Source organism: Garra rufa, chromosome 6, assembly GCF_049309525.1.
Source record: "Garra rufa chromosome 6, GarRuf1.0, whole genome shotgun sequence".
NCBI classification, from domain to species: Eukaryota; Metazoa; Chordata; class Actinopteri; order Cypriniformes; family Cyprinidae; genus Garra; species Garra rufa.
The window spans coordinates 29,885,977-29,901,460 of NC_133366.1; positions in this window are offsets into that span (position 1 = coordinate 29,885,977).

Here is a 15,484-nt window from a genome sequence, read left to right on the forward strand (position 1 = left end):
CACTTCTAACACCTTCAGATATGTTTCTCTGTGTTGCAAAATAGGTTTTATTCATGCACAGACTGCAAAGTTAAAGTGGGACAGAGATTCAGCTTGCATTGCCTGAACCAACTTTGTTCTGCGCTGAAACGCTGTTTTCTGACATTTCAGGGTCTAACTTCAAAAATCATGCAAAACACTTCTAACACCTTCAGATATGTTTCTCTGTGTTGCAAAATAGCTTTTATTCATGCACAGAGTGTAAATTTAAAGTGGGACCAAGATTCAGCTTGCATTGCCTGAACCAACTTTGTTCTGCGCTGAAAAGCTGTTTTCTGACATTTCAGAGTCTAACTTCAAAAATCATGCAAAACACTTCTAACACCTTCAGATATGTTTCTCTGTGTTGCAAAATAGCTTTTATTCATGCACAGAGTGTAAATTTAAAGTGGGACCAAGATTCAGCTTGCATTGCCTGAACCAACTTTGTTCTGCGCTGAAAAGCTGTTTTCTGACATTTCAGGGTCTAACTTCAAAAATCATGCAAAACACTTCTAACACCTTCAGATATGTTTCTCTGTGTTGCAAAATAGCTTTTATTCATGCACAGACTGCAAAGTTAAAGTGGGACCAAGATTCAGCTTGCACTGCCTGAACCAACTTTGTTCTGCGCTGAAACGCTGTTTTCTGACATTTCAGGGTCTAACTTCAAAAATCATGCAAAACACTTCTAACACCTTCAGATATGTTTCTCTGTGTTGCAAAATAGCTTTTATCCATGCACAGAGTGTAAATTTAAAGTGGGACCAAGATTCAGCTTGCATTGCCTGAACCAACTTTGTTCTGCGCTGAAAAGCTGTTTTCTGACATTTCAGGGTCTAACTTCAAAAATCATGCAAAACACTTCTAACACCTTCAGATATGTTTCTCTGTGTTGCAAAATAGGTTTTATTCATGCACAGACTGCAAAGTTAAAGTGGGACAGAGATTCAGCTTGCATTGCCTGAACCAAGTTTGTTCTGCGCTGAAACGCTGTTTTCTGACATTTCAGGGTCTAACTTCAAAAATCATGCAAAACACTTCTAACACCTTCAGATATGTTTCTCTGTGTTGCAAAATAGGTTTTATTCATGCACAGACTGCAAAGTTAAAGTGGGACCAAGATTCAGCTTGCACTGCCTGAACCAACTTTGTTCTGCGCTGAAACGCTGTTTTCTGACATTTCAGGGTCTAACTTCAAAAATCATGCAAAACACTTCTAACACCTTCAGATATGTTTCTCTGTGTTGCAAAATAGCTTTTATCCATGCACAGAGTGTAAATTTAAAGTGGGACCAAGATTCAGCTTGCACTGCCTGAACCAACTTTGTTCTGCGCTGAAAAGCTGTTTTCTGACATTTCAGGGTCTAACTTCAAAAATCATGCAAAACACTTCTAACACCTTCAGATATGTTTCTCTGTGTTGCAAAATAGGTTTTATTCATGCACAGACTGCAAAGTTAAAGTGGGACAGAGATTCAGCTTGCATTGCCTGAACCAAGTTTGTTCTGCGCTGAAACGCTGTTTTCTGACATTTCAGGGTCTAACTTCAAAAATCATGCAAAACACTTCTAACACCTTCAGATATGTTTCTCTGTGTTGCAAAATAGGTTTTATTCATGCACAGACTGCAAAGTTAAAGTGGGACAGAGATTCAGCTTGCATTGCCTGAACCAACTTTGTTCTGCGCTGAAACGCTGTTTTCTGACATTTCAGGGTCTAACTTCAAAAATCATGCAAAACACTTCTAACACCTTCAGATATGTTTCTCTGTGTTGCAAAATAGCTTTTATTCATGCACAGAGTGTAAATTTAAAGTGGGACCAAGATTCAGCTTGCATTGCCTGAACCAACTTTGTTCTGCGCTTAAAAGCTGTTTACTGACATTTCAGGGTCTAACTTCAAAAATCATGCAAAACACTTCTAACACCTTCAGATATGTTTCTCTGTGTTGAAAAATAGCTTTTATTCATGCACAGACTGCAAAGTTAAAGTGGGACCAAGATTCAGCTTCCATTGCCTGAACCAACTTTGTTCTGCGCTGAAACGCTGTTTTCTGACATTTCAGGGTCTAACTTCAAAAATCATGCAAAACACTTCTAACACCTTCAGATATGTTTCTCTGTGTTGCAAAATAGCTTTTATTCATGCACAGAGTGTAAATTTAAAGTGGGACCAAGATTCAGCTTGCATTGCCTGAACCAACTTTGTTCTGCGCTGAAAAGTTGTTTTCTGACATTTCAGAGTCTAACTTCAAAAATCATGCAAAACACTTCTAACACCTTCAGATATGTTTCTCTGTGTTGCAAAATAGCTTTTATTCATGCACAGAGTGTAAATTTAAAGTGGGACCAAGATTCAGCTTGCATTGCCTGAACCAACTTTGTTCTGCGCTTAAAAGCTGTTTTCTGACATTTCAGGGTCTAACTTCAAAAATCATGCAAAACACTTCTAACACCTTCAGATATGTTTCTCTGTGTTGAAAAATAGCTTTTATTCATGCACAGACTGCAAAGTTAAAGTGGGACCAAGATTCAGCTTGCATTGCCTGAACCAACTTTGTTCTGCGCTGAAAAGCTGTTTTCTGACATTTCAGAGTCTAACTTCAAAAATCATGCAAAACACTTCTAACACCTTCAGATATGTTTCTCTGTGTTGCAAAATAGCTTTTATTCATGCACAGAGTGTAAATTTAAAGTGGGACCAAGATTCAGCTTGCATTGCCTGAACCAACTTTGTTCTGCGCTGAAAAGCTGTTTTCTGACATTTCAGAGTCTAACTTCAAAAATCATGCAAAACACTTCTAACACCTTCAGATATGTTTCTCTGTGTTGCAAAATAGCTTTTATTCATGCACAGAGTGTAAATTTAAAGTGGGACCAAGATTCAGCTTGCATTGCCTGAACCAACTTTGTTCTGCGCTGAAAAGCTGTTTTCTGACATTTCAGGGTCTAACTTCAAAAATCATGCAAAACACTTCTAACACCTTCAGATATGTTTCTCTGTGTTGCAAAATAGGTTTTATTCATGCACAGACTGCAAAGTTAAAGTGGGACCAAGATTCAGCTTGCATTGCCTGAACCAACTTTGTTCTGCGCTGAAAAGCTGTTTTCTGACATTTCAGAGTCTAACTTCAAAAATCATGCAAAACACTTCTAACACCTTCAGATATGTTTCTCTGTGTTGCAAAATAGCTTTTATTCATGCACAGAGTGTAAATTTAATGTGGGACCAAGATTCAGCTTGCATTGCCTGAACCAACTTTGTTCTGCGCTGAAAAGCTGTTTTCTGACATTTCAGGGTCTAACTTCAAAAATCATGCAAAACACTTCTAACACCTTCAGATATGTTTCTCTGTGTTGAAAAATAGCTTTTATTCATGCACAGACTGCAAAGTTAAAGTGGGACCAAGATTCAGCTTGCATTGCCTGAACCAACTTTGTTCTGCGCTGAAACGCTGTTTTCTGACATTTCAGGGTCTAACTTCAAAAATCATGCAAAACACTTCTAACACCTTCAGATATGTTTCTCTGTGTTGCAAAATAGCTTTTATTCATGCACAGAGTGTAAATTTAAAGTGGGACCAAGATTCAGCTTGCATTGCCTGAACCAACTTTGTTCTGCGCTGAAAAGCTGTTTTCTGACATTTCAGGGTCTAACTTCAAAAATCATGCAAAACACTTCTAACACCTTCAGATATGTTTCTCTGTGTTGCAAAATAGGTTTTATTCATGCACAGACTGCAAAGTTAAAGTGGGACCAAGATTCAGCTTGCATTGCCTGAACCAACTTTGTTCTGCGCTGAAAAGCTGTTTTCTGACATTTCAGGGTCTAACTTCAAAAATCATGCAAAACACTTCTAACACCTTCAGATATGTTTCTCTGTGTTGCAAAATAGGTTTTATTCATGCACAGACTGCAAAGTTAAAGTGGGACAGAGATTCAGCTTGCATTGCCTGAACCAACTTTGTTCTGCGCTGAAACGCTGTTTTCTGACATTTCAGGGTCTAACTTCAAAAATCATGCAAAACACTTCTAACACCTTCAGATATGTTTCTCTGTGTTGCAAAATAGCTTTTATTCATGCACAGAGTGTAAATTTAAAGTGGGACCAAGATTCAGCTTGCATTGCCAGAACCAACTTTGTTCTGCGCTGAAAAGCTGTTTTCTGACATTTCAGAGTCTAACTTCAAAAATCATGCAAAACACTTCTAACACCTTCAGATATGTTTCTCTGTGTTGCAAAATAGCTTTTATTCATGCACAGAGTGTAAATTTAAAGTGGGACCAAGATTCAGCTTGCATTGCCTGAACCAACTTTGTTCTGCGCTGAAAAGCTGTTTTCTGACATTTCAGGGTCTAACTTCAAAAATCATGCAAAACACTTCTAACACCTTCAGATATGTTTCTCTGTGTTGCAAAATAGCTTTTATTCATGCACAGACTGCAAAGTTAAAGTGGGACCAAGATTCAGCTTGCACTGCCTGAACCAACTTTGTTCTGCGCTGAAACGCTGTTTTCTGACATTTCAGGGTCTAACTTCAAAAATCATGCAAAACACTTCTAACACCTTCAGATATGTTTCTCTGTGTTGCAAAATAGCTTTTATCCATGCACAGAGTGTAAATTTAAAGTGGGACCAAGATTCAGCTTGCATTGCCTGAACCAACTTTGTTCTGCGCTGAAAAGCTGTTTTCTGACATTTCAGGGTCTAACTTCAAAAATCATGCAAAACACTTCTAACACCTTCAGATATGTTTCTCTGTGTTGCAAAATAGGTTTTATCCATGCACAGACTGCAAAGTTAAAGTGGGACAGAGATTCAGCTTGCATTGCCTGAACCAAGTTTGTTCTGCGCTGAAACGCTGTTTTCTGACATTTCAGGGTCTAACTTCAAAAATCATGCAAAACACTTCTAACACCTTCAGATATGTTTCTCTGTGTTGCAAAATAGGTTTTATTCATGCACAGACTGCAAAGTTAAAGTGGGACCAAGATTCAGCTTGCACTGCCTGAACCAACTTTGTTCTGCGCTGAAACGCTGTTTTCTGACATTTCAGGGTCTAACTTCAAAAATCATGCAAAACACTTCTAACACCTTCAGATATGTTTCTCTGTGTTGCAAAATAGCTTTTATCCATGCACAGAGTGTAAATTTAAAGTGGGACCAAGATTCAGCTTGCATTGCCTGAACCAACTTTGTTCTGCGCTGAAAAGCTGTTTTCTGACATTTCAGGGTCTAACTTCAAAAATCATGCAAAACACTTCTAACACCTTCAGATATGTTTCTCTGTGTTGCAAAATAGGTTTTATTCATGCACAGACTGCAAAGTTAAAGTGGGACAGAGATTCAGCTTGCATTGCCTGAACCAAGTTTGTTCTGCGCTGAAACGCTGTTTTCTGACATTTCAGGGTCTAACTTCAAAAATCATGCAAAACACTTCTAACACCTTCAGATATGTTTCTCTGTGTTGCAAAATAGGTTTTATTCATGCACAGACTGCAAAGTTAAAGTGGGACAGAGATTCAGCTTGCATTGCCTGAACCAACTTTGTTCTGCGCTGAAACGCTGTTTTCTGACATTTCAGGGTCTAACTTCAAAAATCATGCAAAACACTTCTAACACCTTCAGATATGTTTCTCTGTGTTGCAAAATAGCTTTTATTCATGCACAGAGTGTAAATTTAAAGTGGGACCAAGATTCAGCTTGCATTGCCTGAACCAACTTTGTTCTGCGCTGAAAAGCTGTTTTCTGACATTTCAGAGTCTAACTTCAAAAATCATGCAAAACACTTCTAACACCTTCAGATATGTTTCTCTGTGTTGCAAAATAGCTTTTATTCATGCACAGAGTGTAAATTTAAAGTGGGACCAAGATTCAGCTTGCATTGCCTGAACCAACTTTGTTCTGCGCTTAAAAGCTGTTTTCTGACATTTCAGGGTCTAACTTCAAAAATCATGCAAAACACTTCTAACACCTTCAGATATGTTTCTCTGTGTTGAAAAATAGCTTTTATTCATGCACAGACTGCAAAGTTAAAGTGGGACCAAGATTCAGCTTGCATTGCCTGAACCAACTTTGTTCTGCGCTGAAACGCTGTTTTCTGACATTTCAGGGTCTAACTTCAAAAATCATGCAAAACACTTCTAACACCTTCAGATATGTTTCTCTGTGTTGCAAAATAGCTTTTATTCATGCACAGAGTGTAAATTTAAAGTGGGACCAAGATTCAGCTTGCATTGCCTGAACCAACTTTGTTCTGCGCTGAAAAGCTGTTTTCTGACATTTCAGATTCTAACTTCAAAAATCATGCAAAACACTTCTAACACCTTCAGATATGTTTCTCTGTGTTGCAAAATAGCTTTTATTCATGCACAGAGTGTAAATTTAAATTGGGACCAAGATTCAGCTTGCATTGCCTGAACCAACTTTGTTCTGCGCTGAAAAGCTGTTTTCTGACATTTCAGGGTCTAACTTCAAAAATCATGCAAAACACTTCTAACACCTTCAGATATGTTTCTCTGTGTTGCAAAATAGGTTTTATTCATGCACAGACTGCAAAGTTAAAGTGGGACCAAGATTCAGCTTGCATTGCCTGAACCAACTTTGTTCTGCGCTGAAACGCTGTTTTCTGACATTTCAGGGTCTAACTTCAAAAATCATGCAAAACACTTCTAACACCTTCAGATATGTTTCTCTGTGTTGCAAAATAGCTTTTATTCATGCACAGAGTGTAAATTTAAAGTGGGACCAAGATTCAGCTTGCATTGCCTGAACCAACTTTGTTCTGCGCTGAAAAGCTGTTTTCTGACATTTCAGAGTCTAACTTCAAAAATCATGCAAAACACTTCTAACACCTTCAGATATGTTTCTCTGTGTTGCAAAATAGCTTTTATTCATGCACAGAGTGTAAATTTAAAGTGGGACCAAGATTCAGCTTGCATTGCCTGAACCAACTTTGTTCTGCGCTGAAAAGCTGTTTTCTGACATTTCAGGGTCTAACTTCAAAAATCATGCAAAACACTTCTAACACCTTCAGATATGTTTCTCTGTGTTGCAAAATAGCTTTTATTCATGCACAGAGTGTAAATTTAAAGTGGGACCAAGATTCAGCTTGCATTGCCTGAACCAACTTTGTTCTGCGCTGAAAAGCTGTTTTCTGACATTTCAGGGTCTAACTTCAAAAATCATGCAAAACACTTCTAACACCTTCAGATATGTTTCTCTGTGTTGAAAAATAGCTTTTATTCATGCACAGACTGCAAAGTTAAAGTGGGACCAAGATTCAGCTTGCATTGCCTGAACCAACTTTGTTCTGCGCTGAAACGCTGTTTTCTGACATTTCAGGGTCTAACTTCAAAAATCATGCAAAACACTTCTAACACCTTCAGATATGTTTCTCTGTGTTGCAAAATAGCTTTTATTCATGCACAGAGTGTAAATTTAAAGTGGGACCAAGATTCAGCTTGCATTGCCTGAACCAACTTTGTTCTGCGCTGAAAAGCTGTTTTCTGACATTTCAGGGTCTAACTTCAAAAATCATGCAAAACACTTCTAACACCTTCAGATATGTTTCTCTGTGTTGCAAAATAGGTTTTATTCATGCACAGACTGCAAAGTTAAAGTGGGACCAAGATTCAGCTTGCATTGCCTGAACCAACTTTGTTCTGCGCTGAAAAGCTGTTTTCTGACATTTCAGAGTCTAATTTCAAAAATCATGCAAAACACTTCTAACACCTTCAGATATGTTTCTCTGTGTTGCAAAATAGCTTTTATTCATGCACAGAGTGTAAATTTAAAGTGGGACCAAGATTCAGCTTGCATTGCCTGAACCAACTTTGTTCTGCGCTGAAAAGCTGTTTTCTGACATTTCAGGGTCTAACTTCAAAAATCATGCAAAACACTTCTAACACCTTCAGATATGTTTCTCTGTGTTGCAAAATAGGTTTTATTCATGCACAGACTGCAAAGTTAAAGTGGGACCAAGATTCAGCTTGTATTGCCTGAACCAACTTTGTTCTGCGCTGAAACGCTGTTTTCTGACATTTCAGGGTCTAACTTCAAAAATCATGCAAAACACTTCTAACACCTTCAGATATGTTTCTCTGTGTTGCAAAATAGGTTTTATTCATGCACAGACTGCAAAGTTAAAGTGGGACAGAGATTCAGCTTGCATTGCCTGAACCAACTTTGTTCTGCGCTGAAACGCTGTTTTCTGACATTTCAGGGTCTAACTTCAAAAATCATGCAAAACACTTCTAACACCTTCAGATATGTTTCTCTGTGTTGCAAAATAGGTTTTATTCATGCACAGACTGCAAAGTTAAAGTGGGACAGAGATTCAGCTTGCATTGCCTGAACCAAGTTTGTTCTGCGCTGAAACGCTGTTTTCTGACATTTCAGGGTCTAACTTCAAAAATCATGCAAAACACTTCTAACACCTTCAGATATGTTTCTCTGTGTTGCAAAATAGCTTTTATTCATGCACAGAGTGTAAATTTAAAGTGGGACCAAGATTCAGCTTGCATTGCCTGAACCAACTTTGTTCTGCGCTGAAAAGCTGTTTTCTGACATTTCAGGGTCTAACTTCAAAAATCATGCAAAACACTTCTAACACCTTCAGATATGTTTCTCTGTGTTGAAAAATAGCTTTTATTCATGCACAGACTGCAAAGTTAAAGTGGGACCAAGATTCAGCTTGCATTGCCTGAACCAACTTTGTTCTGCGCTGAAACGCTGTTTTCTGACATTTCAGGGTCTAACTTCAAAAATCATGCAAAACACTTCTAACACCTTCAGATATGTTTCTCTGTGTTGCAAAATAGCTTTTATTCATGCACAGAGTGTAAATTTAAAGTGGGACCAAGATTCAGCTTGCATTGCCTGAACCAACTTTGTTCTGCGCTGAAAAGCTGTTTTCTGACATTTCAGAGTCTAACTTCAAAAATCATGCAAAACACTTCTAACACCTTCAGATATGTTTCTCTGTGTTGCAAAATAGCTTTTATTCATGCACAGAGTGTAAATTTAAAGTGGGACCAAGATTCAGCTTGCATTGCCTGAACCAACTTTGTTCTGCGCTGAAAAGCTGTTTTCTGACATTTCAGGGTCTAACTTCAAAAATCATGCAAAACACTTCTAACACCTTCAGATATGTTTCTCTGTGTTGGAAAATAGCTTTTATTCATGCACAGACTGCAAAGTTAAAGTGGGACCAAGATTCAGCTTGCATTGCCTGAACCAACTTTGTTCTGCGCTGAAACGCTGTTTTCTGACATTTCAGGGTCTAACTTCAAAAATCATGCAAAACACTTCTAACACCTTCAGATATGTTTCTCTGTGTTGCAAAATAGCTTTTATTCATGCACAGAGTGTAAATTTAAAGTGGGACCAAGATTCAGCTTGCATTGCCTGAACCAACTTTGTTCTGCGCTGAAAAGCTGTTTTCTGACATTTCAGAGTCTAACTTCAAAAATCATGCAAAACACTTCTAACACCTTCAGATATGTTTCTCTGTGTTGCAAAATAGCTTTTATTCATGCACAGAGTGTAAATTTAAAGTGGGACCAAGATTCAGCTTGCATTGCCTGAACCAACTTTGTTCTGCGCTGAAAAGCTGTTTTCTGACATTTCAGGGTCTAACTTCAAAAATCATGCAAAACACTTCTAACACCTTCAGATATGTTTCTCTGTGTTGCAAAATAGGTTTTATTCATGCACAGACTGCAAAGTTAAAGTGGGACCAAGATTCAGCTTGCATTGCCTGAACCAACTTTGTTCTGCGCTGAAAAGCTGTTTTCTGACATTTCAGAGTCTAATTTCAAAAATCATGCAAAACACTTCTAACACCTTCAGATATGTTTCTCTGTGTTGCAAAATAGCTTTTATTCATGCACAGAGTGTAAATTTAAAGTGGGACCAAGATTCAGCTTGCATTGCCTGAACCAACTTTGTTCTGCGCTGAAACGCTGTTTTCTGACATTTCAGGGTCTAACTTCAAAAATCATGCAAAACACTTCTAACACCTTCAGATATGTTTCTCTGTGTTGCAAAATAGCTTTTATTCATGCACAGAGTGTAAATTTAAAGTGGGACCAAGATTCAGCTTGCATTGCCTGAACCAACTTTGTTCTGCGCTGAAAAGCTGTTTTCTGACATTTCAGGGTCTAACTTCAAAAATCATGCAAAACACTTCTAACACCTTCAGATATGTTTCTCTGTGTTGAAAAATAGCTTTTATTCATGCACAGACTGCAAAGTTAAAGTGGGACCAAGATTCAGCTTGCATTGCCTGAACCAACTTTGTTCTGCGCTGAAACGCTGTTTTCTGACATTTCAGGGTCTAACTTCAAAAATCATGCAAAACACTTCTAACACCTTCAGATATGTTTCTCTGTGTTGCAAAATAGCTTTTATTCATGCACAGAGTGTAAATTTAAAGTGGGACCAAGATTCAGCTTGCATTGCCTGAACCAACTTTGTTCTGCGCTGAAAAGCTGTTTTCTGACATTTCAGAGTCTAACTTCAAAAATCATGCAAAACACTTCTAACACCTTCAGATATGTTTCTCTGTGTTGCAAAATAGCTTTTATTCATGCACAGAGTGTAAATTTAAAGTGGGACCAAGATTCAGCTTGCATTGCCTGAACCAACTTTGTTCTGCGCTGAAAAGCTGTTTTCTGACATTTCAGGGTCTAACTTCAAAAATCATGCAAAACACTTCTAACACCTTCAGATATGTTTCTCTGTGTTGCAAAATAGGTTTTATTCATGCACAGACTGCAAAGTTAAAGTGGGACCAAGATTCAGCTTGCATTGCCTGAACCAACTTTGTTCTGCGCTGAAAAGCTGTTTTCTGACATTTCAGAGTCTAATTTCAAAAATCATGCAAAACACTTCTAACACCTTCAGATATGTTTCTCTGTGTTGCAAAATAGCTTTTATTCATGCACAGAGTGTAAATTTAAAGTGGGACCAAGATTCAGCTTGCATTGCCTGAACCAACTTTGTTCTGCGCTGAAACGCTGTTTTCTGACATTTCAGGGTCTAACTTCAAAAATCATGCAAAACACTTCTAACACCTTCAGATATGTTTCTCTGTGTTGCAAAATAGCTTTTATTCATGCACAGAGTGTAAATTTAAAGTGGGACCAAGATTCAGCTTGCATTGCCTGAACCAACTTTGTTCTGCGCTGAAAAGCTGTTTTCTGACATTTCAGAGTCTAACTTCAAAAATCATGCAAAACACTTCTAACACCTTCAGATATGTTTCTCTGTGTTGCAAAATAGCTTTTATTCATGCACAGAGTGTAAATTTAAAGTGGGACCAAGATTCAGCTTGCATTGCCTGAACCAACTTTGTTCTGCGCTGAAAAGCTGTTTTCTGACATTTCAGGGTCTAACTTCAAAAATCATGCAAAACACTTCTAACACCTTCAGATATGTTTATCTGTGTTGCAAAATAGGTTTTATTCATGCACAGACTGCAAAGTTAAAGTGGGACAGAGATTCAGCTTGCATTGCCTGAACCAAGTTTGTTCTGCGCTGAAACGCTGTTTTCTGACATTTCAGGGTCTAACTTCAAAAATCATGCAAAACACTTCTAACACCTTCAGATATGTTTCTCTGTGTTGCAAAATAGCTTTTATTCATGCACAGAGTGTAAATTTAAAGTGGGACCAAGATTCAGCTTGCATTGCCTGAACCAACTTTGTTCTGCGCTGAAAAGCTGTTTTCTGACATTTCAGGGTCTAACTTCAAAAATCATGCAAAACACTTCTAACACCTTCAGATATGTTTCTCTGTGTTGAAAAATAGCTTTTATTCATGCACAGACTGCAAAGTTAAAGTGGGACCAAGATTCAGCTTGCATTGCCTGAACCAACTTTGTTCTGCGCTGAAACGCTGTTTTCTGACATTTCAGGGTCTAACTTCAAAAATCATGCAAAACACTTCTAACACCTTCAGATATGTTTCTCTGTGTTGCAAAATAGCTTTTATTCATGCACAGAGTGTAAATTTAAAGTGGGACCAAGATTCAGCTTGCATTGCCTGAACCAAGTTTGTTCTGCGCTGAAAAGCTGTTTTCTGACATTTCAGGGTCTAACTTCAAAAATCATGCAAAACACTTCTAACACCTTCAGATATGTTTCTCTGTGTTGCAAAATAGGTTTTATTCATGCACAGACTGCAAAGTTAAAGTGGGACCAAGATTCAGCTTGTATTGCCTGAACCAACTTTGTTCTGCGCTGAAACGCTGTTTTCTGACATTTCAGGGTCTAACTTCAAAAATCATGCAAAACACTTCTAACACCTTCAGATATGTTTCTCTGTGTTGCAAAATAGCTTTTATTCATGCACAGAGTGTAAATTTAAAGTGGGACCAAGATTCAGCTTGCATTGCCTGAACCAACTTTGTTCTGCGCTGAAAAGCTGTTTTCTGACATTTCAGAGTCTAACTTCAAAAATCATGCAAAACACTTCTAACACCTTCAGATATGTTTCTCTGTGTTGCAAAATAGCTTTTATTCATGCACAGAGTGTAAATTTAAAGTGGGACCAAGATTCAGCTTGCATTGCCTGAACCAACTTTGTTCTGCGCTGAAAAGCTGTTTTCTGACATTTCAGGGTCTAACTTCAAAAATCATGCAAAACACTTCTAACACCTTCAGATATGTTTCTCTGTGTTGCAAAATAGGTTTTATTCATGCACAGACTGCAAAGTTAAAGTGGGACCAAGATTCAGCTTGCATTGCCTGAACCAACTTTGTTCTGCGCTGAAAAGCTGTTTTCTGACATTTCAGAGTCTAATTTCAAAAATCATGCAAAACACTTCTAACACCTTCAGATATGTTTCTCTGTGTTGCAAAATAGCTTTTATTCATGCACAGAGTGTAAATTTAAAGTGGGACCAAGATTCAGCTTGCATTGCCTGAACCAACTTTGTTCTGCGCTGAAACGCTGTTTTCTGACATTTCAGGGTCTAACTTCAAAAATCATGCAAAACACTTCTAACACCTTCAGATATGTTTCTCTGTGTTGCAAAATAGCTTTTATTCATGCACAGAGTGTAAATTTAAAGTGGGACCAAGATTCAGCTTGCATTGCCTGAACCAACTTTGTTCTGCGCTGAAAAGCTGTTTTCTGACATTTCAGAGTCTAACTTCAAAAATCATGCAAAACACTTCTAACACCTTCAGATATGTTTCTCTGTGTTGCAAAATAGCTTTTATTCATGCACAGAGTGTAAATTTAAAGTGGGACCAAGATTCAGCTTGCATTGCCTGAACCAACTTTGTTCTGCGCTGAAAAGCTGTTTTCTGACATTTCAGGGTCTAACTTCAAAAATCATGCAAAACACTTCTAACACCTTCAGATATGTTTCTCTGTGTTGCAAAATAGGTTTTATTCATGCACAGACTGCAAAGTTAAAGTGGGACCAAGATTCAGCTTGCATTGCCTGAACCAACTTTGTTCTGCGCTGAAAAGCTGTTTTCTGACATTTCAGAGTCTAATTTCAAAAATCATGCAAAACACTTCTAACACCTTCAGATATGTTTCTCTGTGTTGCAAAATAGCTTTTATTCATGCACAGAGTGTAAATTTAAAGTGGGACCAAGATTCAGCTTGCATTGCCTGAACCAACTTTGTTCTGCGCTGAAACGCTGTTTTCTGACATTTCAGGGTCTAACTTCAAAAATCATGCAAAACACTTCTAACACCTTCAGATATGTTTCTCTGTGTTGCAAAATAGCTTTTATTCATGCACAGAGTGTAAATTTAAAGTGGGACCAAGATTCAGCTTGCATTGCCTGAACCAACTTTGTTCTGCGCTGAAAAGCTGTTTTCTGACATTTCAGAGTCTAACTTCAAAAATCATGCAAAACACTTCTAACACCTTCAGATATGTTTCTCTGTGTTGCAAAATAGCTTTTATTCATGCACAGAGTGTAAATTTAAAGTGGGACCAAGATTCAGCTTGCATTGCCTGAACTAACTTTGTTCTGCGCTGAAAAGCTGTTTTCTGACATTTCAGGGTCTAACTTCAAAAATCATGCAAAACACTTCTAACACCTTCAGATATGTTTCTCTGTGTTGAAAAATAGCTTTTATTCATGCACAGACTGCAAAGTTAAAGTGGGACCAAGATTCAGCTTGCATTGCCTGAACCAACTTTGTTCTGCGCTGAAACGCTGTTTTCTGACATTTCAGGGTCTAACTTCAAAAATCATGCAAAACACTTCTAACACCTTCAGATATGTTTCTCTGTGTTGCAAAATAGGTTTTATTCATGCACAGACTGCAAAGTTAAAGTGGGACAGAGATTCAGCTTGCATTGCCTGAACCAACTTTGTTCTGCGCTGAAAAGCTGTTTTCTGACATTTCAGGGTCTAACTTCAAAAATCATGCAAAACACTTCTAACACCTTCAGATATGTTTCTCTGTGTTGAAAAATAGCTTTTATTCATGCACAGACTGCAAAGTTAAAGTGGGACCAAGATTCAGCTTGCATTGCCTGAACCAACTTTGTTCTGCGCTGAAACGCTGTTTTCTGACATTTCAGGGTCTAACTTCAAAAATCATGCAAAACACTTCTAACACCTTCAGATATGTTTCTCTGTGTTGCAAAATAGCTTTTATTCATGCACAGAGTGTAAATTTAAAGTGGGACCAAGATTCAGCTTGCATTGCCTGAACCAACTTTGTTCTGCGCTGAAAAGCTGTTTTCTGACATTTCAGAGTCTAACTTCAAAAATCATGCAAAACACTTCTAACACCTTCAGATATGTTTCTCTGTGTTGCAAAATAGCTTTTATTCATGCACAGAGTGTAAATTTAAAGTGGGACCAAGATTCAGCTTGCATTGCCTGAACCAACTTTGTTCTGCGCTGAAAAGCTGTTTTCTGACATTTCAGGGTCTAACTTCAAAAATCATGCAAAACACTTCTAACACCTTCAGATATGTTTCTCTGTGTTGCAAAATAGGTTTTATTCATGCACAGACTGCAAAGTTAAAGTGGGACCAAGATTCAGCTTGCATTGCCTGAACCAACTTTGTTCTGCGCTGAAAAGCTGTTTTCTGACATTTCAGAGTCTAATTTCAAAAATCATGCAAAACACTTCTAACACCTTCAGATATGTTTCTCTGTGTTGCAAAATAGCTTTTATTCATGCACAGAGTGTAAATTTAAAGTGGGACCAAGATTCAGCTTGCATTGCCTGAACCAACTTTGTTCTGCGCTGAAACGCTGTTTTCTGACATTTCAGGGTCTAACTTCAAAAATCATGCAAAACACTTCTAACACCTTCAGATATGTTTCTCTGTGTTGCAAAATAGCTTTTATTCATGCACAGAGTGTAAATTTAAAGTGGGACCAAGATTCAGCTTGCATTGCCTGAACCAACTTTGTTCTGCGCTGAAAAGCTGTTTTCTGACATTTCAGAGTCTAACTTCAAAAATCATGC